Genomic DNA, 26,098 nt, shown 5'->3' with positions numbered 1-26,098 from the left:
GAAAAGGCTTAAATGGCTTTTTTGACCTAAGTTTGAGGATTGCGCTCAAACAAAATGTCCTAGAACAAAATTTTCAAATGTAACTACTAGATTGTGATACAATACACTATTGGGTGAAGTTTGGTTGACTTCTGCGCAGCGGTTTGGGAGTTAACATCAAAATTACATTTCTCGGCCATATCGCATAGATCTCACTGTGAAAAGGCTTAAATGACTTTTTTAATTAAGTTTGATGATTGCGTTCAAACAAAATGTCCTAGAACAAAATTTTCAAATGTAACTACTAGATTGTGATACAATACACTATTGGGTGAAGTTTGGTTGACTTCTGCGCAGCGGTTTGGGAGTTAACATCAAAATTACATTTCTCGGCCATATCGCATAGATCTCACTGTGAAAAGGCTTAAATGACTTTTTTAATTAAGTTTGATGATTGCGCTCAAACAAAATTTCCTAGAACAAAATTTTCAAATGTAACTACTAGATTGTGATACAATACACTATTGGGTGAAGTTTGGTTGACTTCTGCGCAGCGGTTTGGGAGTTAACATCAAAATTACATTTCTCGGCCATATCGCATAGATCTCACTGTGAAAAGGCTTAAATGGCTTTTTTGACCTAAGTTTGAGGATTGCGCTCAAATCAAATGTCCTATAACCAAATTTCCACATGTAACTACTAGATTGTGATACAATACACTAATGGGTGAAGTTTGGTTGACTTCTGCGCAGCGGTTTGGGAGTTAACATCAAAATTACATTTCTCGGCCATATCGCATAGATCTCACTGTGAAAAGGCTTAAATGACTTTTTTAATTAAGTTTGATGATTGCGTTCAAACAAAATGTCCTAGAACAAAATTTTTAAATGTAACTACTAGATTGTGATACAATACACTATTGGGTGAAGTTTGGTTGACTTCTGCGCAGCGGTTTGGGAGTTAACATCAAAATTACATTTCTCGGCCATATCGCATAGATCTCACTGTGAAAAGGCTTAAATGGCTTTTTTGACCTAAGTTTGATGATTGCGCTCAAACAAAATTTCCTAGAACAAAATTTTCAAATGTAACTACTAGATTGTGATACAATACACTATTGGGTGAAGTTTGGTTGACTTCTGCGCAGCGGTTTGGGAGTTAACATCAAAATTACATTTCTCGGCCATATCGCATAGATCTCACTGTGAAAAGGCTTAAATGGCTTTTTTGACCTAAGTTTGAGGATTGCGCTCAAACCAAATGTCCTAGAACGAAATTTTCAAATGTAACTACTAGATTGTGATACAATACACTAATGGGTGAAGTTTGGTTGACTTCTGCGCAGCGGTTTGGGAGTTAACATCAAAATTACATTTCTCGGCCATATCGCATAGATCTCACTGTGAAAAGGCTTAAATGGCTTTTTTGACCTAAGTTTGAGGATTGCGCTCAAATCAAATGTCCTAGAACCAAATTTCCACATGTAACTACTAGATTGTGATAAAATACACTAATGGGTGAAGTTTGGTTAACTTCTGCGCAGCGGTTTGGGAGTTAACATCAAAATTACATTTCTCGGCCATATCGCACAGATCTCACTGTGAAAAGGCTTAAATGACTTTTTTAATTAAGTTTGATGATTGCGCTCAAACAAAATTTCCTAGAACAAAATTTTCAAATGTAACTACTAGATTGTGATACAATACACTATTGGGTGAAGTTTGGTTGACTTCTGCGCAGCGGTTTGGGAGTTAACATCAAAATTACATTTCTCGGCCATATCGCATAGATCTCACTGTGAAAAGGCTTAAATGGCTTTTTTGACCTAAGTTTGAGGATTGCGCTCAAACCAAATGTCCTAGAACGAAATTTTCTAATGTAACTACTAGAATGTGATACAATACACTATTGGGTGAAGTTTGGTTGACTTCTGCGCAGCGGTTTGGGAGTTAACATCAAAATTACATTTCTCGGCCATATCGCATAGATCTCACTGTGAAAAGGCTTAAATGGCTTTTTTGACCTAAGTTTGAGGATTGCGCTCAAATCAAATGTCCTAGAACCAAATTTCCATTTGTAACTACTAGATTGTGATACAATACACTAATGGGTGAAGTTTGGTTGACTTCTGCGCAGCGGTTTGGGAGTTAACATCAAAATTACATTTCTCGGCCATATCGCATAGATCTCACTGTGAAAAGGCTTAAATGGCTTTTTTGACCTAAGTTTGAGGATTGCGCTCAAACAAAATGTCCTAGAACAAAATTTTCAAATGTAACTACTAGATTGTGATACAATACACTATTGGGTGAAGTTTGGTTGACTTCTGCGCAGCGGTTTGGGAGTTAACATCAAAATTACATTTCTCGGCCATATCGCATAGATCTCACTGTGAAAAGGCTTAAATGACTTTTTTAATTAAGTTTGATGATTGCGTTCAAACAAAATGTCCTAGAACAAAATTTTCAAATGTAACTACTAGATTGTGATACAATACACTATTGGGTGAAGTTTGGTTGACTTCTGCGCAGCGGTTTGGGAGTTAACATCAAAATTACATTTCTCGGCCATATCGCATAGATCTCACTGTGAAAAGGCTTAAATGGCTTTTTTGACCTAAGTTTGAGGATTGCGCTCAAATCAAATGTCCTAGAACCAAATTTCCACATGTAACTACTAGATTGTGATAAAATACACTAATGGGTGAAGTTTGGTTAACTTCTGCGCAGCGGTTTGGGAGTTAACATCAAAATTACATTTCTCGGCCATATCGCACAGATCTCACTGTGAAAAGGCTTAAATGACTTTTTTAATTAAGTTTGATGATTGCGCTCAAACAAAATTTCCTAGAACAAAATTTTCAAATGTAACTACTAGATTGTGATACAATACACTATTGGGTGAAGTTTGGTTGACTTCTGCGCAGCGGTTTGGGAGTTAACATCAAAATTACATTTCTCGGCCATATCGCATAGATCTCACTGTGAAAAGGCTTAAATGGCTTTTTTGACCTAAGTTTGAGGATTGCGCTCAAACCAAATGTCCTAGAACGAAATTTTCTAATGTAACTACTAGAATGTGATACAATACACTATTGGGTGAAGTTTGGTTGACTTCTGCGCAGCGGTTTGGGAGTTAACATCAAAATTACATTTCTCGGCCATATCGCATAGATCTCACTGTGAAAAGGCTTAAATGGCTTTTTTGACCTAAGTTTGAGGATTGCGCTCAAATCAAATGTCCTAGAACCAAATTTCCATTTGTAACTACTAGATTGTGATACAATACACTAATGGGTGAAGTTTGGTTGACTTCTGCGCAGCGGTTTGGGAGTTAACATCAAAATTACATTTCTCGGCCATATCGCATAGATCTCACTGTGAAAAGGCTTAAATGGCTTTTTTGACCTAAGTTTGAGGATTGCGCTCAAACAAAATGTCCTAGAACAAAATTTTCAAATGTAACTACTAGATTGTGATACAATACACTATTGGGTGAAGTTTGGTTGACTTCTGCGCAGCGGTTTGGGAGTTAACATCAAAATTACATTTCTCGGCCATATCGCATAGATCTCACTGTGAAAAGGCTTAAATGACTTTTTTAATTAAGTTTGATGATTGCGTTCAAACAAAATGTCCTAGAACAAAATTTTCAAATGTAACTACTAGATTGTGATACAATACACTATTGGGTGAAGTTTGGTTGACTTCTGCGCAGCGGTTTGGGAGTTAACATCAAAATTACATTTCTCGGCCATATCGCATAGATCTCACTGTGAAAAGGCTTAAATGACTTTTTTAATTAAGTTTGATGATTGCGTTCAAACAAAATGTCCTAGAACAAAATTTTCAAATGTAACTACTAGATTGTGATACAATACACTATTGGGTGAAGTTTGGTTGACTTCTGCGCAGCGGTTTGGGAGTTAACATCAAAATTACATTTCTCGGCCATATCGCATAGATCTCACTGTGAAAAGGCTTAAATGGCTTTTTTGACCTAAGTTTGAGGATTGCGCTCAAATCAAATGTCCTAGAACCAAATTTCCACATGTAACTACTAGATTGTGATAAAATACACTAATGGGTGAAGTTTGGTTGACTTCTGCGCAGCGGTTTGGGAGTTAACATCAAAATTACATTTCTCGGCCATATCGCATAGATCTCACTGTGAAAAGGCTTAAATGACTTTTTTAATTAAGTTTGATGATTGCGCTCAAACAAAATTTCCTAGAACAAAATTTTCAAATGTAACTACTAGATTGTGATACAATACACTATTGGGTGAAGTTTGGTTGACTTCTGCGCAGCGGTTTGGGAGTTAACATCAAAATTACATTTCTCGGCCATATCGCATAGATCTCACTGTGAAAAGGCTTAAATGACTTTTTTAATTAAGTTTGATGATTGCGTTCAAACAAAATGTCCTAGAACAAAATTTTCAAATGTAACTACTAGATTGTGATACAATACACTATTGGGTGAAGTTTGGTTGACTTCTGCGCAGCGGTTTGGGAGTTAACATCAAAATTACATTTCTCGGCCATATCGCATAGATCTCACTGTGAAAAGGCTTAAATGGCTTTTTTGACCTAAGTTTGAGGATTGCGCTCAAACAAAATGTCCTAGAACAAAATTTTCAAATGTAACTACTAGATTGTGATACAATACACTATTGGGTGAAGTTTGGTTGACTTCTGCGCAGCGGTTTGGGAGTTAACATCAAAATTACATTTCTCGGCCATATCGCATAGATCTCACTGTGAAAAGGCTTAAATGACTTTTTTAATTAAGTTTGATGATTGCGTTCAAACAAAATGTCCTAGAACAAAATTTTCAAATGTAACTACTAGATTGTGATACAATACACTATTGGGTGAAGTTTGGTTGACTTCTGCGCAGCGGTTTGGGAGTTAACATCAAAATTACTTTTCTCGGCCATATCGCATAGATCTCACTGTGAAAAGGCTTAAATGGCTTTTTTGACCTAAGTTTGAGGATTGCGCTCAAACCAAATGTCCTAGAACGAAATTTTCAAATGTAACTACTAGAATGTGATACAATACACTATTGGGTGAAGTTTGGTTGACTTCTGCGCAGCGGTTTGGGAGTTAACATCAAAATTACATTTCTCGGCCATATCGCATAGATCTCACTGTGAAAAGGCTTAAATGGCTTTTTTGACCTAAGTTTGAGGATTGCGCTCAAATCAAATGTCCTAGAACCAAATTTCCACATGTAACTACTAGATTGTGATAAAATACACTAATGGGTGAAGTTTGGTTGACTTCTGCGCAGCGGTTTGGGAGTTAAAATCAAAATTACATTTCTCGGCCATATCGCATAGATCTCACTGTGAAAAGGCTTAAATGACTTTTTTAATTAAGTTTGATGATTGCGCTCAAAAAAAAATTCCTAGAACAAAATTTTCAAATGTAACTACTAGATTGTGATACAATACACTATTGGGTGAAGTTTGGTTGACTTCTGCGCAGCGGTTTGGGAGTTAACATCAAAATTACATTTCTCGGCCATATCGCATAGATCTCACTGTGAAAAGGCTTAAATGGCTTTTTTGACCTAAGTTTGAGGATTGCGCTCAAATCAAATGTCCTATAACCAAATTTCCACATGTAACTACTAGATTGTGATACAATACACTAATGGGTGAAGTTTGGTTGACTTCTGCGCAGCGGTTTGGGAGTTAACATCAAAATTACATTTCTCGGCCATATCGCATAGATCTCACTGTGAAAAGGCTTAAATGACTTTTTTAATTAAGTTTGATGATTGCGTTCAAACAAAATGTCCTAGAACAAAATTTTTAAATGTAACTACTAGATTGTGATACAATACACTATTGGGTGAAGTTTGGTTGACTTCTGCGCAGCGGTTTGGGAGTTAACATCAAAATTACATTTCTCGGCCATATCGCATAGATCTCACTGTGAAAAGGCTTAAATGGCTTTTTTGACCTAAGTTTGATGATTGCGCTCAAACAAAATTTCCTAGAACAAAATTTTCAAATGTAACTACTAGATTGTGATACAATACACTATTGGGTGAAGTTTGGTTGACTTCTGCGCAGCGGTTTGGGAGTTAACATCAAAATTACATTTCTCGGCCATATCGCATAGATTCACTGTGAAAAGGCTTAAATGGCTTTTTTGACCTAAGTTTGAGGATTGCGCTCAAACCAAATGTCCTAGAACGAAATTTTCAAATGTAACTACTAGATTGTGATACAATACACTAATGGGTGAAGTTTGGTTGACTTCTGCGCAGCGGTTTGGGAGTTAACATCAAAATTACATTTCTCGGCCATATCGCATAGATCTCACTGTGAAAAGGCTTAAATGGCTTTTTTGACCTAAGTTTGAGGATTGCGCTCAAATCAAATGTCCTAGAACCAAATTTCCACATGTAACTACTAGATTGTGATAAAATACACTAATGGGTGAAGTTTGGTTAACTTCTGCGCAGCGGTTTGGGAGTTAACATCAAAATTACATTTCTCGGCCATATCGCACAGATCTCACTGTGAAAAGGCTTAAATGACTTTTTTAATTAAGTTTGATGATTGCGCTCAAACAAAATTTCCTAGAACAAAATTTTCAAATGTAACTACTAGATTGTGATACAATACACTATTGGGTGAAGTTTGGTTGACTTCTGCGCAGCGGTTTGGGAGTTAACATCAAAATTACATTTCTCGGCCATATCGCATAGATCTCACTGTGAAAAGGCTTCAATGGCTTTTTTGACCTAAGTTTGAGGATTGCGCTCAAACCAAATGTCCTAGAACGAAATTTTCAAATGTAACTACTAGAATGTGATACAATACACTATTGGGTGAAGTTTGGTTGACTTCTGCGCAGCGGTTTGGGAGTTAACATCAAAATTACATTTCTCGGCCATATCGCATAGATCTCACTGTGAAAAGGCTTAAATGGCTTTTTTGACCTAAGTTTGAGGATTGCGCTCAAATCAAATGTCCTAGAACCAAATTTCCATTTGTAACTACTAGATTGTGATACAATACACTAATGGGTGAAGTTTGGTTGACTTCTGCGCAGCGGTTTGGGAGTTAACATCAAAATTACATTTCTCGGCCATATCGCATAGATCTCACTGTGAAAAGGCTTAAATGACTTTTTTAATTAAGTTTGATGATTGCGCTCAAACAAAATTTCCTAGAACAAAATTTTCAAATGTAACTACTAGATTGTGATACAATACACTATTGGGTGAAGTTTGGTTGACTTCTGCGCAGCGGTTTGGGAGTGAACATCAAAATTACATTTCTCGGCCATATCGCATAGATCTCACTGTGAAAAGGCTTAAATGGCTTTTTTGACCTAAGTTTGAGGATTGCGCTCAAATCAAATGTCCTAGAACCAAATTTCCACATGTAACTACTAGATTGTGATAAAATACACTAATGGGTGAAGTTTGGTTGACTTCTGCGCAGCGGTTTGGGAGTTAACATCAAAATTACATTTCTCGGCCATATCGCATAGATCTCACTGTGAAAAGGCTTAAATGACTTTTTTAATTAAGTTTGATGATTGCGCTCAAACAAAATTTCCTAGAACAAAATTTTCAAATGTAACTACTAGATTGTGATACAATACACTATTGGGTGAAGTTTGGTTGACTTCTGCGCAGCGGTTTGGGAGTTAACATCAAAATTACATTTCTCGGCCATATCGCATAGATCTCACTGTGAAAAGGTTTAAATGGCTTTTTTGACCTAAGTTTGAGGATTGCGCTCAAATCAAATGTCCTATAACCAAATTTCCACATGTAACTACTAGATTGTGATACAATACACTAATGGGTGAAGTTTGGTTGACTTCTGCGCAGCGGTTTGGGAGTTAACATCAAAATTACATTTCTCGGCCATATCGCATAGATCTCACTGTGAAAAGGCTTAAATGACTTTTTTAATTAAGTTTGATGATTGCGTTCAAACAAAATGTCCTAGAACAAAATTTTTAAATGTAACTACTAGATTGTGATACAATACACTATTGGGTGAAGTTTGGTTGACTTCTGCGCAGCGGTTTGGGAGTTAACATCAAAATTACATTTCTCGGCCATATCGCATAGATCTCACTGTGAAAAGGCTTAAATGGCTTTTTTGACCTAAGTTTGAGGATTGCGCTCAAATCAAATGTCCTAGAACCAAATTTCCACATGTAACTACTAGATTGTGATAAAATACACTAATGGGTGAAGTTTGGTTGACTTCTGCGCAGCGGTTTGGGAGTTAACATCAAAATTACATTTCTCGGCCATATCGCATAGATCTCACTGTGAAAAGGCTTAAATGACTTTTTTAATTAAGTTTGATGATTGCGCTCAAACAAAATTTCCTAGAACGAAATTTTCAAATGTAACTACTAGAATGTGATACAATACACTATTGGGTGAAGTTTGGTTGACTTCTGCGCAGCGGTTTGGGAGTTAACATCAAAATTACATTTCTCGGCCATATCGCATAGATCTCACTGTGAAAAGGCTTAAATGGCTTTTTTGACCTAAGTTTGAGGATTGCGCTCAAACCAAATGTCCTAGAACAAAATTTTCAAATGTAACTACTAGATTGTGATACAATACACTATTGGGTGAAGTTTGGTTGACTTCTGCGCAGCGGTTTGGGAGTTAACATCAAAATTACATTTCTCGGCCATATCGCATAGATCTCACTGTGAAAAGGCTTAAATGACTTTTTTAATTAAGTTTGATGATTGCGTTCAAACAAAATGTCCTAGAACAAAATTTTCAAATGTAACTACTAGATTGTGATACAATACACTATTGGGTGAAGTTTGGTTGACTTCTGCGCAGCGGTTTGGGAGTTATCATCAAAATTACATTTCTCGGCCATATCGCATAGATCTCACTGTGAAAAGGCTTAAATGGCTTTTTTGACCTAAGTTTGAGGATTGCGCTCAAACCAAATGTCCTAGAACGAAATTTTCAAATGTAACTACTAGAATGTGATACAATACACTATTGGGTGAAGTTTGGTTGACTTCTGCGCAGCGGTTTGGGAGTTAACATCAAAATTACATTTCTCGGCCATATCGCATAGATCTCACTGTGAAAAGGCTTAAATGGCTTTTTTGACCTAAGTTTGAGGATTGCGCTCAAATCAAATGTCCTAGAACCAAATTTCCACATGTAACTACTAGATTGTGATAAAATACACTAATGGGTGAAGTTTGGTTGACTTCTGCGCAGCGGTTTGGGAGTTAACATCAAAATTACATTTCTCGGCCATATCGCATAGATCTCACTGTGAAAAGGCTTAAATGACTTTTTTAATTAAGTTTGATGATTGCGCTCAAACAAAATTTCCTAGAACAAAATTTTCAAATGTAACTACTAGATTGTGATACAATACACTATTGGGTGAAGTTTGGTTGACTTCTGCGCAGCGGTTTGGGAGTGAACATCAAAATTACATTTCTCGGCCATATCGCATAGATCTCACTGTGAAAAGGCTTAAATGGGTTTTTTGACCTAAGTTTGAGGATTGCGCTCAAATCAAATGTCCTAGAACCAAATTTCCACATGTAACTACTAGATTGTGATAAAATACACTAATGGGTGAAGTTTGGTTGACTTCTGCGCAGCGGTTTGGGAGTTAACATCAAAATTACATTTCTCGGCCATATCGCATAGATCTCACTGTGAAAAGGCTTAAATGACTTTTTTAATTAAGTTTGATGATTGCGCTCAAACAAAATTTCCTAGAACAAAATTTTCAAATGTAACTACTAGATTGTGATACAATACACTATTGGGTGAAGTTTGGTTGACTTCTGCTCAGCGGTTTGGGAGTTAACATCAATATTACATTTCTCGGCCATATCGCATAGATCTCACTGTGAAAAGGCTTAAATGGCTTTTTTGACCTAAGTTTGAGAATTGCGCTCAAATCAAATGTCCTATAACCAAATTTCCACATGTAACTACTAGATTGTGATACAATACACTAATGGGTGAAGTTTGGTTGACTTCTGCGCAGCGGTTTGGGAGTTAACATCAAAATTACATTTCTCGGCCATATCGCATAGATCTCACTGTGAAAAGGCTTAAATGACTTTTTTAATTAAGTTTGATGATTGCGTTCAAACAAAATGTCCTAGAACAAAATTTTTAAATGTAACTACTAGATTGTGATACAATACACTATTGGGTGAAGTTTTGTTGACTTCTGCGCAGCGGTTTGGGAGTTAACATCAAAATTACATTTCTCGGCCATATCGCATAGATCTCACTGTGAAAAGGCTTAAATGGCTTTTTTGACCTAAGTTTGAGGATTGCGCTCAAATCAAATGTCCTAGAACCAAATTTCCACATGTAACTACTAGATTGTGATAAAATACACTAATGGGTGAAGTTTGGTTGACTTCTGCGCAGCGGTTTGGGAGTTAACATCAAAATTACATTTCTCGGCCATATCGCATAGATCTCACTGTGAAAAGGCTTAAATGACTTTTTTAATTAAGTTTGATGATTGCGCTCAAACAAAATTTCCTAGAACAAAATTTTCAAATGTAACTACTAGATTGTGATACAATACACTATTGGGTGAAGTTTGGTTGACTTCTGCGCAGCGGTTTGGGAGTTAACATCAAAATTACATTTCTCGGCCATATCGCATAGATCTCACTGTGAAAAGGCTTAAATGACTTTTTTAATTAAGTTTGATGATTGCGTTCAAACAAAATGTCCTAGAACAAAATTTTCAAATGTAACTACTAGATTGTGATACAATACACTATTGGGTGAAGTTTGGTTGACTTCTGCTCAGCGGTTTGGGAGTTAACATCAATATTACATTTCTCGGCCATATCGCATAGATCTCACTGTGAAAAGGCTTAAATGGCTTTTTTGACCTAAGTTTGAGAATTGCGCTCAAATCAAATGTCCTATAACCAAATTTCCACATGTAACTACTAGATTGTGATACAATACACTAATGGGTGAAGTTTGGTTGACTTCTGCGCAGCGGTTTGGGAGTTAACATCAAAATTACATTTCTCGGCCATATCGCATAGATCTCACTGTGAAAAGGCTTAAATGACTTTTTTAATTAAGTTTGATGATTGCGTTCAAACAAAATGTCCTAGAACAAAATTTTTAAATGTAACTACTAGATTGTGATACAATACACTATTGGGTGAAGTTTGGTTGACTTCTGCGCAGCGGTTTGGGAGTTAACATCAAAATTACATTTCTCGGCCATATCGCATAGATCTCACTGTGAAAAGGCTTAAATGGCTTTTTTGACCTAAGTTTGAGGATTGCGCTCAAATCAAATGTCCTAGAACCAAATTTCCACATGTAACTACTAGATTGTGATAAAATACACTAATGGGTGAAGTTTGGTTGACTTCTGCGCAGCGGTTTGGGAGTTAACATCAAAATTACATTTCTCGGCCATATCGCATAGATCTCACTGTGAAAAGGCTTAAATGACTTTTTTAATTAAGTTTGATGATTGCGCTCAAACAAAATTTCCTAGAACAAAATTTTCAAATGTAACTACTAGATTGTGATACAATACACTATTGGGTGAAGTTTGGTTGACTTCTGCGCAGCGGTTTGGGAGTTAACATCAAAATTACATTTCTCGGCCATATCGCATAGATCTCACTGTGAAAAGGCTTAAATGACTTTTTTAATTAAGTTTGATGATTGCGTTCAAACAAAATGTCCTAGAACAAAATTTTCAAATGTAACTACTAGATTGTGATACAATACACTATTGGGTGAAGTTTGGTTGACTTCTGCGCAGCGGTTTGGGAGTTAACATCAAAATTACATTTCTCGGCCATATCGCATAGATCTCACTGTGAAAAGGCTTAAATGACTTTTTTAATTAAGTTTGATGATTGCGTTCAAACAAAATGTCCTAGAACAAAATTTTTAAATGTAACTACTAGATTGTGATACAATACACTATTGGGTGAAGTTTGGTTGACTTCTGCGCAGCGGTTTGGGAGTTAACATCAAAATTACATTTCTCGGCCATATCGCATAGATCTCACTGTGAAAAGGCTTAAATGGCTTTTTTGACCTAAGTTTGATGATTGCGCTCAAACAAAATTTCCTAGAACAAAATTTTCAAATGTAACTACTAGATTGTGATACAATACACTATTGGGTGAAGTTTGGTTGACTTCTGCGCAGCGGTTTGGGAGTTAACATCAAAATTACATTTCTCGGCCATATCGCATAGATCTCACTGTGAAAAGGCTTAAATGGCTTTTTTGACCTAAGTTTGAGGATTGCGCTCAAACCAAATGTCCTAGAACGAAATTTTCAAATGTAACTACTAGAATGTGATACAATACACTATTGGGTGAAGTTTGGTTGACTTCTGCGCAGCGGTTTGGGAGTTAACATCAAAATTACATTTCTCGGCCATATCGCATAGATCTCACTGTGAAAAGGCTTAAATGGCTTTTTTGACCTAAGTTTGAGGATTGCGCTCAAATCAAATGTCCTAGAACCAAATTTCCACATGTAACTACTAGATTGTGATAAAATACACTAATGGGTGAAGTTTGGTTAACTTCTGCGCAGCGGTTTGGGAGTTAACATCAAAATTACATTTCTCGGCCATATCGCATAGATCTCACTGTGAAAAGGCTTAAATGGCTTTTTTGACCTAAGTTTGATGATTGCGCTCAAACAAAATTTCCTAGAACAAAATTTTCAAATGTAACTACTAGATTGTGATACAATACACTATTGGGTGAAGTTTGGTTGACTTCTGCGCAGCGGTTTGGGAGTTAACATCAAAATTACATTTCTCGGCCATATCGCATAGATCTCACTGTGAAAAGGCTTAAATGGCTTTTTTGACCTAAGTTTGAGGATTGCGCTCAAACCAAATGTCCTAGAACGAAATTTTCAAATGTAACTACTAGAATGTGATACAATACACTATTGGGTGAAGTTTGGTTGACTTCTGCGCAGCGGTTTGGGAGTTAACATCAAAATTACATTTCTCGGCCATATCGCATAGATCTCACTGTGAAAAGGCTTAAATGGCTTTTTTGACCTAAGTTTGAGGATTGCGCTCAAATCAAATGTCCTAGAACCAAATTTCCACATGTAACTACTAGATTGTGATAAAATACACTAATGGGTGAAGTTTGGTTAACTTCTGCGCAGCGGTTTGGGAGTTAACATCAAAATTACATTTCTCGGCCATATCGCATAGATCTCACTGTGAAAAGGCTTAAATGACTTTTTTAATTAAGTTTGATGATTGCGCTCAAACAAAATTTCCTAGAACAAAATTTTCAAATGTAACTACTAGATTGTGATACAATACACTATTGGGTGAAGTTTGGTTGACTTCTGCGCAGCGGTTTGGGAGTTAACATCAAAATTACATTTCTCGGCCATATCGCATAGATCTCACTGTGAAAAGGCTTAAATGGCTTTTTTGACCTAAGTTTGAGGATTGCGCTCAAACCAAATGTCCTAGAACGAAATTTTCAAATGTAACTACTAGAATGTGATACAATACACTATTGGGTGAAGTTTGGTTGACTTCTGCGCAGCGGTTTGGGAGTTAACATCAAAATTACATTTCTCGGCCATATCGCATAGATCTCACTGTGAAAAGGCTTAAATGGCTTTTTTGACCTAAGTTTGAGGATTGCGCTCAAATCAAATGTCCTAGAACCAAATTTCCATTTGTAACTACTAGATTGTGATAAAATACACTAATGGGTGAAGTTTGGTTGACTTCTGCGCAGCGGTTTGGGAGTTAACATCAAAATTACATTTCTCGGCCATATCGCATAGATCTCACTGTGAAAAGGCTTAAATGACTTTTTTAATTAAGTTTGATGATTGCGCTCAAACAAAATTTCCTAGAACAAAATTTTCAAATGTAACTACTAGATTGTGATACAATACACTATTGGGTGAAGTTTGGTTGACTTCTGCGCAGCGGTTTGGGAGTGAACATCAAAATTACATTTCTCGGCCATATCGCATAGATCTCACTGTGAAAAGGCTTAAATGGCTTTTTTGACCTAAGTTTGAGGATTGCGCTCAAATCAAATGTCCTAGAACCAAATTTCCACATGTAACTACTAGATTGTGATAAAATACACTAATGGGTGAAGTTTGGTTGACTTCTGCGCAGCGGTTTGGGAGTTAACATCAAAATTACATTTCTCGGCCATATCGCATAGATCTCACTGTGAAAAGGCTTAAATGACTTTTTTAATTAAGTTTGATGATTGCGCTCAAACAAAATTTCCTAGAACAAAATTTTCAAATGTAACTACTAGATTGTGATACAATACACTATTGGGTGAAGTTTGGTTGACTTCTGCGCAGCGGTTTGGGAGTTAACATCAAAATTACATTTCTCGGCCATATCGCATAGATCTCACTGTGAAAAGGCTTAAATGGCTTTTTTGACCTAAGTTTGAGGATTGCGCTCAAATCAAATGTCCTAGAACCAAATTTCCACATGTAACTACTAGATTGTGATAAAATTCACTAATGGGTGAAGTTTGGTTGACTTCTGCGCAGCGGTTTGGGAGTTAACATCAAAATTACATTTCTCGGCCATATCGCATAGATCTCACTGTGAAAAGGCTTAAATGACTTTTTTAATTAAGTTTGATGATTGCGCTCAAACAAAATTTCCTAGAACAAAATTTTCAAATGTAACTACTAGATTGTGATACAATACACTATTGGGTGAAGTTTGGTTGACTTCTGCGCAGCGGTTTGGGAGTGAACATCAAAATTACATTTCTCGGCCATATCGCATAGATCTCACTGTGAAAAGGCTTAAATGGCTTTTTTGACCTAAGTTTGAGGATTGCGCTCAAATCAAATGTCCTAGAACCAAATTTCCACATGTAACTACTAGATTGTGATAAAATACACTAATGGGTGAAGTTTGGTTGACTTCTGCGCAGCGGTTTGGGAGTTAACATCAAAATTACATTTCTCGGCCATATCGCATAGATCTCACTGTGAAAAGGCTTAAATGACTTTTTTAATTAAGTTTGATGATTGCGTTCAAACAAAATGTCCTAGAACAAAATTTTCAAATGTAACTACTAGATTGTGATACAATACACTATTGGGTGAAGTTTGGTTGACTTCTGCGCAGCGGTTTGGGAGTTAACATCAAAATTACATTTCTCGGCCATATCGCATAGATCTCACTGTGAAAAGGCTTAAATGACTTTTTTAATTAAGTTTGATGATTGCGTTCAAACAAAATGTCCTAGAACAAAATTTTTAAATGTAACTACTAGATTGTGATACAATACACTATTGGGTGAAGTTTGGTTGACTTCTGCGCAGCGGTTTGGGAGTTAACATCAAAATTACATTTCTCGGCCATATCGCATAGATCTCACTGTGAAAAGGCTTAAATGGCTTTTTTGACCTAAGTTTGATGATTGCGCTCAAACAAAATTTCCTAGAACAAAATTTTCAAATGTAACTACTAGATTGTGATACAATACACTATTGGGTGAAGTTTGGTTGACTTCTGCGCAGCGGTTTGGGAGTTAACATCAAAATTACATTTCTCGGCCATATCGCATAGATCTCACTGTGAAAAGGCTTAAATGGCTTTTTTGACCTAAGTTTGAGGATTGCGCTCAAACCAAATGTCCTAGAACGAAATTTTCAAATGTAACTACTAGAATGTGATACAATACACTATTGGGTGAAGTTTGGTTGACTTCTGCGCAGCGGTTTGGGAGTTAACATCAAAATTACATTTCTCGGCCATATCGCATAGATCTCACTGTGAAAAGGCTTAAATGGCTTTTTTGACCTAAGTTTGAGGATTGCGCTCAAATCAAATGTCCTAGAACCAAATTTCCACATGTAACTACTAGATTGTGATAAAATACACTAATGGGTGAAGTTTGGTTAACTTCTGCGCAGCGGTTTGGGAGTTAACATCAAAATTACATTTCTCGGCCATATCGCATAGATCTCACTGTGAAAAGGCTTAAATGACTTTTTTAATTAAGTTTGATGATTGCGCTCAAACAAAATTTCCTAGAACAAAATTTTCAAATGTAACTACTAGATTGTGATACAATACACTATTGGGTGAAGTTTGGTTGACTTCTGCGCAGCGGTTTGGGAGTTAACATCAAAATTACATTTCTCGGCCATATCGCATAGATCTCACTGTGAAAAGGCTTAAATGGCTTTTTTGACCTAAGTTTGAGGATTGCGCTCAAACCAAATGTCCTAGAACGAAATTTTCAAATGTAACTACTAGAATGTGATACAATACACTATTGGGTGAAGTTTGGTTGACTTCTGCGCAGCGGTTTGGGAGTTAACATCAAAATTACATTTCTCGGCCATATCGCATAGATCTCACTGTGAAAAGGCTTAAATGGCTTTTTTGACCTAAGTTTGAGGATTGCGCTCAAATCAAATGTCCTAGAACCAAATTTCCATTTGTAACTACTAGATTGTGATAAAATACACTAATGGGTGAAGTTTGGTTGACTTCTGCGCAGCGGTTTGGGAGTTAACATCAAAATTACATTTCTCGGCCATATCGCATAGATCTCACTGTGAAAAGGCTTAAATGACTTTTTTAATTAAGTTTGATGATTGCGCTCAAACAAAATTTCCTAGAACAAAATTTTCAAATGTAACTACTAGATTGTGATACAATACACTATTGGGTGAAGTTTGGTTGACTTCTGCGCAGCGGTTTGGGAGTGAACATCAAAATTACATTTCTCGGCCATATCGCATAGATCTCACTGTGAAAAGGCTTAAATGGCTTTTTTGACCTAAGTTTGAGGATTGCGCTCAAATCAAATGTCCTAGAACCAAATTTCCACATGTAACTACTAGATTGTGATAAAATACACTAATGGGTGAAGTTTGGTTGACTTCTGCGCAGCGGTTTGGGAGTTAACATCAAAATTACATTTCTCGGCCATATCGCATAGATCTCACTGTGAAAAGGCTTAAATGACTTTTTTAATTAAGTTTGATGATTGCGCTCAAACAAAATTTCCTAGAACAAAATTTTCAAATGTAACTACTAGATTGTGATACAATACACTATTGGGTGAAGTTTGGTTGACTTCTGCGCAGCGGTTTGGGAGTTAACATCAAAATTACATTTCTCGGCCATATCGCATAGATCTCACTGTGAAAAGGCTTAAATGGCTTTTTTGACCTAAGTTTGAGGATTGCGCTCAAATCAAATGTCCTAGAACCAAATTTCCACATGTAACTACTAGATTGTGATAAAATTCACTAATGGGTGAAGTTTGGTTGACTTCTGCGCAGCGGTTTGGGAGTTAACATCAAAATTACATTTCTCGGCCATATCGCATAGATCTCACTGTGAAAAGGCTTAAATGACTTTTTTAATTAAGTTTGATGATTGCGCTCAAACAAAATTTCCTAGAACAAAATTTTCAAATGTAACTACTAGATTGTGATACAATACACTATTGGGTGAAGTTTGGTTGACTTCTGCGCAGCGGTTTGGGAGTGAACATCAAAATTACATTTCTCGGCCATATCGCATAGATCTCACTGTGAAAAGGCTTAAATGGCTTTTTTGACCTAAGTTTGAGGATTGCGCTCAAATCAAATGTCCTAGAACCAAATTTCCACATGTAACTACTAGATTGTGATAAAATTCACTAATGGGTGAAGTTTGGTTGACTTCTGCGCAGCGGTTTGGGAGTTAACATCAAAATTACATTTCTCGGCCATATCGCATAGATCTCACTGTGAAAAGGCTTAAATGACTTTTTTAATTAAGTTTGATGATTGCGCTCAAACAAAATTTCCTAGAACAAAATTTTCAAATGTAACTACTAGATTGTGATACAATACACTATTGGGTGAAGTTTGGTTGACTTCTGCGCAGCGGTTTGGGAGTGAACATCAAAATTACATTTCTCGGCCATATCGCATAGATCTCACTGTGAAAAGGCTTAAATGGCTTTTTTGACCTAAGTTTGAGGATTGCGCTCAAATCAAATGTCCTAGAACCAAATTTCCACATGTAACTACTAGATTGTGATAAAATACACTAATGGGTGAAGTTTGGTTGACTTCTGCGCAGCGGTTTGGGAGTTAACATCAAAATTACATTTCTCGGCCATATCGCATAGATCTCACTGTGAAAAGGCTTAAATGACTTTTTTAATTAAGTTTGATGATTGCGCTCAAACAAAATTTCCTAGAACAAAATTTTCAAATGTAACTACTAGATTGTGATACAATACACTATTGGGTGAAGTTTGGTTGACTTCTGCGCAGCGGTTTGGGAGTTAACATCAATATTACATTTCTCGGCCATATCGCATAGATCTCACTGTGAAAAGGCTTAAATGGCTTTTTTGACCTAAGTTTGAGAATTGCGCTCAAATCAAATGTCCTATAACCAAATTTCCACATGTAACTACTAGATTGTGATACAATACACTAATGGGTGAAGTTTGGTTGACTTCTGCGCAGCGGTTTGGGAGTTAACATCAAAATTACATTTCTCGGCCATATCGCATAGATCTCACTGTGAAAAGGCTTAAATGACTTTTTTAATTAAGTTTGATGATTGCGTTCAAACAAAATGTCCTAGAACAAAATTTTTAAATGTAACTACTAGATTGTGATACAATACACTATTGGGTGAAGTTTGGTTGACTTCTGCGCAGCGGTTTGGGAGTTAACATCAAAATTACATTTCTCGGCCATATCGCATAGATCTCACTGTGAAAAGGCTTAAATGGCTTTTTTGACCTAAGTTTGAGGATTGCGCTCAAATCAAATGTCCTAGAACCAAATTTCCACATGTAACTACTAGATTGTGATAAAATACACTAATGGGTGAAGTTTGGTTGACTTCTGCGCAGCGGTTTGGGAGTTAACATCAAAATTACATTTCTCGGCCATATCGCATAGATCTCACTGTGAAAAGGCTTAAATGACTTTTTTAATTAAGTTTGATGATTGCGCTCAAACAAAATTTCCTAGAACAAAATTTTCAAATGTAACTACTAGATTGTGATACAATACACTATTGGGTGAAGTTTGGTTGACTTCTGCGCAGCGGTTTGGGAGTTAACATCAAAATTACATTTCTCGGCCATATCGCATAGATCTCACTGTGAAAAGGCTTAAATGACTTTTTTAATTAAGTTTGATGATTGCGTTCAAACAAAATGTCCTAGAACAAAATTTTCAAATGTAACTACTAGATTGTGATACAATACACTATTGGGTGAAGTTTGGTTGACTTCTGCGCAGCGGTTTGGGAGTTAACATCAAAATTACATTTCTCGGCCATATCGCATAGATCTCACTGTGAAAAGGCTTAAATGGCTTTTTTGACCTAAGTTTGAGGATTGCGCTCAAACAAAATGTCCTAGAACAAAATTTTCAAATGTAACTACTAGATTGTGATACAATACACTATTGGGTGAAGTTTGGTTGACTTCTGCGCAGCGGTTTGGGAGTTAACATCAAAATTACATTTCTCGGCCATATCGCATAGATCTCACTGTGAAAAGGCTTAAATGACTTTTTTAATTAAGTTTGATGATTGCGTTCAAACAAAATGTCCTAGAACAAAATTTTCAAATGTAACTACTAGATTGTGATACAATACACTATTGGGTGAAGTTTGGTTGACTTCTGCGCAGCGGTTTGGGAGTTAACATCAAAATTACATTTCTCGGCCATATCGCATAGATCTCACTGTTAAAAGGCTTAAATGACTTTTTTAATTAAGTTTGATGATTGCGTTCAAACAAAATGTCCTAGAACAAAATTTTCAAATGTAACTACTAGATTGTGATACAATACACTATTGGGTGAAGTTTGGTTGACTTCTGCGCAGCGGTTTGGGAGTTAACATCAAAATTACATTTCTCGGCCATATCGCATAGATCTCACTGTGAAAAGGCTTAAATGGCTTTTTTGACCTAAGTTTGAGGATTGCGCTCAAACAAAATGTCCTAGAACAAAATTTTCAAATGTAACTACTAGATTGTGATACAATACACTATTGGGTGAAGTTTGGTTGACTTCTGCGCAGCGGTTTGGGAGTTAACATCAAAATTACATTTCTCGGCCATATCGCATAGATCTCACTGTGAAAAGGCTTAAATGACTTTTTTAATTAAGTTTGATGATTGCGTTCAAACAAAATGTCCTAGAACAAAATTTTCAAATGTAACTACTAGATTGTGATACAATACACTATTGGGTGAAGTTTGGTTGACTTCTGCGCAGCGGTTTGGGAGTTAACATCAAAATTACATTTCTCGGCCATATCGCATAGATCTCACTGTGAAAAGGCTTAAATGACTTTTTTAATTAAGTTTGATGATTGCGCTCAAACAAAATTTCCTAGAACAAAATTTTCAAATGTAACTACTAGATTGTGATACAATACACTATTGGGTGAAGTTTGGTTGACTTCTGCGCAGCGGTTTGGGAGTGAACATCAAAATTACATTTCTCGGCCATATCGCATAGATCTCACTGTGAAAAGGCTTAAATGGCTTTTTTGACCTAAGTTTGAGGATTGCGCTCAAATCAAATGTCCTAGAACCAAATTTCCACATGTAACTACTAGATTGTGATAAAATACACTAATGGGTGAAGTTTGGTTGACTTCTGCGCAGCGGTTTGGGAGTTAACATCAAAATTACATTTCTCGGCCATATCGCATAGATCTCACTGTGAAAAGGCTTAAATGACTTTTTTAATTAAGTTTGATGATTGCGCTCAAACAAAATTTCCTAGAACAAAATTTTCAAATGTAACTACTAGATTGTGATACAATACACTATTGGGTGAAGTTTGGTTGACTTCTGCGCAGCGGTTTGGGAGTTAACATCAAAATTACATTTCTCGGCCATATCGCATAGATCTCACTGTGAAAAGGCTTAAATGGCTTTTTTGACCTAAGTTTGAGGATTGCGCTCAAATCAAATGTCCTAGAACCAAATTTCCACATGTAACTACTAGATTGTGATAAAATTCACTAATGGGTGAAGTTTGGTTGACTTCTGCGCAGCGGTTTGGGAGTTAACATCAAAATTACATTTCTCGGCCATATCGCATAGATCTCACTGTGAAAAGGCTTAAATGACTTTTTTAATTAAGTTTGATGATTGCGCTCAAACAAAATTTCCTAGAACAAAATTTTCAAATGTAACTACTAGATTGTGATACAATACACTATTGGGTGAAGTTTGGTTGACTTCTGCGCAGCGGTTTGGGAGTGAACATCAAAATTACATTTCTCGGCCATATCGCATAGATCTCACTGTGAAAAGGCTTAAATGGCTTTTTTGACCTAAGTTTGAGGATTGCGCTCAAATCAAATGTCCTAGAACCAAATTTCCACATGTAACTACTAGATTGTGATAAAATACACTAATGGGTGAAGTTTGGTTGACTTCTGCGCAGCGGTTTGGGAGTTAACATCAAAATTACATTTCTCGGCCATATCGCATAGATCTCACTGTGAAAAGGCTTAAATGACTTTTTTAATTAAGTTTGATGATTGCGCTCAAACAAAATTTCCTAGAACAAAATTTTCAAATGTAACTACTAGATTGTGATACAATACACTATTGGGTGAAGTTTGGTTGACTTCTGCGCAGCGGTTTGGGAGTTAACATCAATATTACATTTCTCGGCCATATCGCATAGATCTCACTGTGAAAAGGCTTAAATGGCTTTTTTGACCTAAGTTTGAGAATTGCGCTCAAATCAAATGTCCTATAACCAAATTTCCACATGTAACTACTAGATTGTGATACAATACACTAATGGGTGAAGTTTGGTTGACTTCTGCGCAGCGGTTTGGGAGTTAACATCAAAATTACATTTCTCGGCCATATCGCATAGATCTCACTGTGAAAAGGCTTAAATGACTTTTTTAATTAAGTTTGATGATTGCGTTCAAACAAAATGTCCTAGAACAAAATTTTTAAATGTAACTACTAGATTGTGATACAATACACTATTGGGTGAAGTTTGGTTGACTTCTGCGCAGCGGTTTGGGAGTTAACATCAAAATTACATTTCTCGGCCATATCGCATAGATCTCACTGTGAAAAGGCTTAAATGGCTTTTTTGACCTAAGTTTGAGGATTGCGCTCAAATCAAATGTCCTAGAACCAAATTTCCACATGTAACTACTAGATTGTGATAAAATACACTAATGGGTGAAGTTTGGTTGACTTCTGCGCAGCGGTTTGGGAGTTAACATCAAAATTACATTTCTCGGCCATATCGCATAGATCTCACTGTGAAAAGGCTTAAATGACTTTTTTAATTAAGTTTGATGATTGCGCTCAAACAAAATTTCCTAGAACAAAATTTTCAAATGTAACTACTAGATTGTGATACAATACACTATTGGGTGAAGTTTGGTTGACTTCTGCGCAGCGGTTTGGGAGTTAACATCAAAATTACATTTCTCGGCCATATCGCATAGATCTCACTGTGAAAAGGCTTAAATGACTTTTTTAATTAAGTTTGATGATTGCGTTCAAACAAAATGTCCTAGAACAAAATTTTCAAATGTAACTACTAGATTGTGATACAATACACTATTGGGTGAAGTTTGGTTGACTTCTGCGCAGCGGTTTGGGAGTTAACATCAAAATTACATTTCTCGGCCATATCGCATAGATCTCACTGTGAAAAGGCTTAAATGGCTTTTTTGACCTAAGTTTGAGGATTGCGCTCAAACAAAATGTCCTAGAACAAAATTTTCAAATGTAACTACTAGATTGTGATACAATACACTATTGGGTGAAGTTTGGTTGACTTCTGCGCAGCGGTTTGGGAGTTAACATCAAAATTACATTTCTCGGCCATATCGCATAGATCTCACTGTGAAAAGGCTTAAATGACTTTTTTAATTAAGTTTGATGATTGCGTTCAAACAAAATGTCCTAGAACAAAATTTTCAAATGTAACTACTAGATTGTGATACAATACACTATTGGGTGAAGTTTGGTTGACTTCTGCGCAGCGGTTTGGGAGTTAACATCAAAATTACATTTCTCGGCCATATCGCATAGATCTCACTGTTAAAAGGCTTAAATGACTTTTTTAATTAAGTTTGATGATTGCGTTCAAACAAAATGTCCTAGAACAAAATTTTCAAATGTAACTACTAGATTGTGATACAATACACTATTGGGTGAAGTTTGGTTGACTTCTGCGCAGCGGTTTGGGAGTTAACATCAAAATTACATTTCTCGGCCATATCGCATAGATCTCACTGTGAAAAGGCTTAAATGGCTTTTTTGACCTAAGTTTGAGGATTGCGCTCAAACAAAATGTCCTAGAACAAAATTTTCAAATGTAACTACTAGATTGTGATACAATACACTATTGGGTGAAGTTTGGTTGACTTCTGCGCAGCGGTTTGGGAGTTAACATCAAAATTACATTTCTCGGCCATATCGCATAGATCTCACTGTGAAAAGGCTTAAATGACTTTTTTAATTAAGTTTGATGATTGCGTTCAAACAAAATGTCCTAGAACAAAATTTTCAAATGTAACTACTAGATTGTGATACAATACACTATTGGGTGAAGTTTGGTTGACTTCTGCGCAGCGGTTTGGGAGTTAACATCAAAATTACATTTCTCGGCCATATCGCATAGATCTCACTGTGAAAAGGCTTAAATGGCTTTTTTGACCTAAGTTTGAGGATTGCGCTCAAACCAAATGTCCTAGAACGAAATTTTCAAATGTAACTACTAGAATGTGATACAATACACTATTGGGTGAAGTTTGGTTGACTTCTGCGCAGCGGTTTGGGAGTTAACATCAAAATTACATTTCTCGGCCATATCGCATAGATCTCACTGTGAAAAGGCTTAAATGGCTTTTTTGACCTAAGTTTGAGGATTGCGCTCAAATCAAATGTCCTAGAACCAAATTTCCACATGTAACTACTAGATTGTGATAAAATACACTAATGGGTGAAGTTTGGTTGACTTCTGCGCAGCGGTTTGGGAGTTAAAATCAAAATTACATTTCTCGGCCATATCGCATAGATCTCACTGTGAAAAGGCTTAAATGACTTTTTTAATTAAGTTTGATGATTGCGCTCAAACAAAATTTCCTAGAACAAAATTTTCAAATGTAACTACTAGATTGTGATACAATACACTATTGGGTGAAGTTTGGTTGACTTCTGCGCAGCGGTTTGGGAGTTAACATCAAAATTACATTTCTCGGCCATATCGCATAGATCTCACTGTGAAAAGGCTTAAATGGCTTTTTTGACCTAAGTTTGAGGATTGCGCTCAAATCAAATGTCCTATAACCAAATTTCCACATTTAACTACTAGATTGTGATACAATACACTAATGGGTGAAGTTTGGTTGACTTCTGCGCAGCGGTTTGGGAGTTAACATCAAAATTACATTTCTCGGCCATATCGCATAGATCTCACTGTGAAAAGGCTTAAATGGCTTTTTTGACCTAAGTTTGATGATTGCGTTCAAACAAAATGTCCTAGAACAAAATTTTTAAATGTAACTACTAGATTGTGATACAATACACTATTGGGTGAAGTTTGGTTGACTTCTGCGCAGCGGTTTGGGAGTTAACATCAAAATTGTATTTCTCGGCCATATCGCATAGATCTCACTGTGAAAAGGCTTAAATGGCTTTTTTGACCTAAGTTTGAGGATTGCGCTCAAATCAAATGTCCTAGAACCAAATTTCCACATGTAACTACTAGATTGTGATAAAATACACTAATGGGTGAAGTTTGGTTAACTTCTGCGCAGCGGTTTGGGAGTTAACACCAAAATTACATTTCTCGGCCATATCGCATAGATCTCACTGTGAAAAGGCTTAAATGACTTTTTTAATTAAGTTTGATGATTGCGCTCAAACAAAATTTCCTAGAACAAAATTTTCAAATGTAACTACTAGATTGTGATACAATACACTATTGGGTGAAGTTTGGTTGACTTCTGCGCAGCGGTTTGGGAGTTAACATCAAAATTACATTTCTCGGCCATATCGCATAGATCTCACTGTGAAAAGGCTTAAATGGCTTTTTTGACCTAAGTTTGAGGATTGCGCTCAAACCAAATGTCCTAGAACGAAATTTTCAAATGTAACTACTAGAATGTGATACAATACACTATTGGGTGAAGTTTGGTTGACTTCTGCGCAGCGGTTTGGGAGTTAACATCAAAATTACATTTCTCGGCCATATCGCATAGATCTCACTGTGAAAAGGCTTAAATGGCTTTTTTGACCTAAGTTTGAGGATTGCGCTCAAATCAAATGTCCTAGAACCAAATTTCCACATGTAACTACTAGATTGTGATAAAATACACTAATGGGTGAAGTTTGGTTGACTTCTGCGCAGCGGTTTGGGAGTTAACATCAAAATTACATTTCTCGGCCATATCGCATAGATCTCACTGTGAAAAGGCTTAAATGACTTTTTTAATTAAGTTTGATGATTGCGCTCAAACAAAATTTCCTAGAACAAAATTTTCAAATGTAACTACTAGATTGTGATACAATACACTATTGGGTGAAGTTTGGTTGACTTCTGCGCAGCGGTTTGGGAGTGAACATCAAAATTACATTTCTCGGCCATATCGCATAGATCTCACTGTGAAAAGGCTTAAATGGGTTTTTTGACCTAAGTTTGAGGATTGCGCTCAAACAAAATGTCCTAGAACAAAATTTTCAAATGTAACTACTAGATTGTGATACAATACACTATTGGGTGAAGTTTGGTTGACTTCTGCGCAGCGGTTTGGGAGTTAACATCAAAATTACATTTCTCGGCCATATCGCATAGACCTCACTGTGAAAAGGCTTAAATGACTTTTTTAATTAAGTTTGATGATTGCGTTCAAACAAAATGTCCTAGAACAAAATTTTCAAATGTAACTACTAGATTGTGATACAATACACTATTGGGTGAAGTTTGGTTGACTTCTGCGCAGCGGTTTGGGAGTTAACATCAAAATTACATTTCTCGGCCATATCGCATAGATCTCACTGTGAAAAGGCTTAAATGGCTTTTTT

Source organism: Corythoichthys intestinalis, chromosome 10, assembly GCF_030265065.1.
Source record: "Corythoichthys intestinalis isolate RoL2023-P3 chromosome 10, ASM3026506v1, whole genome shotgun sequence".
Taxonomy (NCBI): domain Eukaryota; kingdom Metazoa; phylum Chordata; class Actinopteri; order Syngnathiformes; family Syngnathidae; genus Corythoichthys; species Corythoichthys intestinalis.
Note: the sequence above shows the minus strand (reverse complement) of the source record.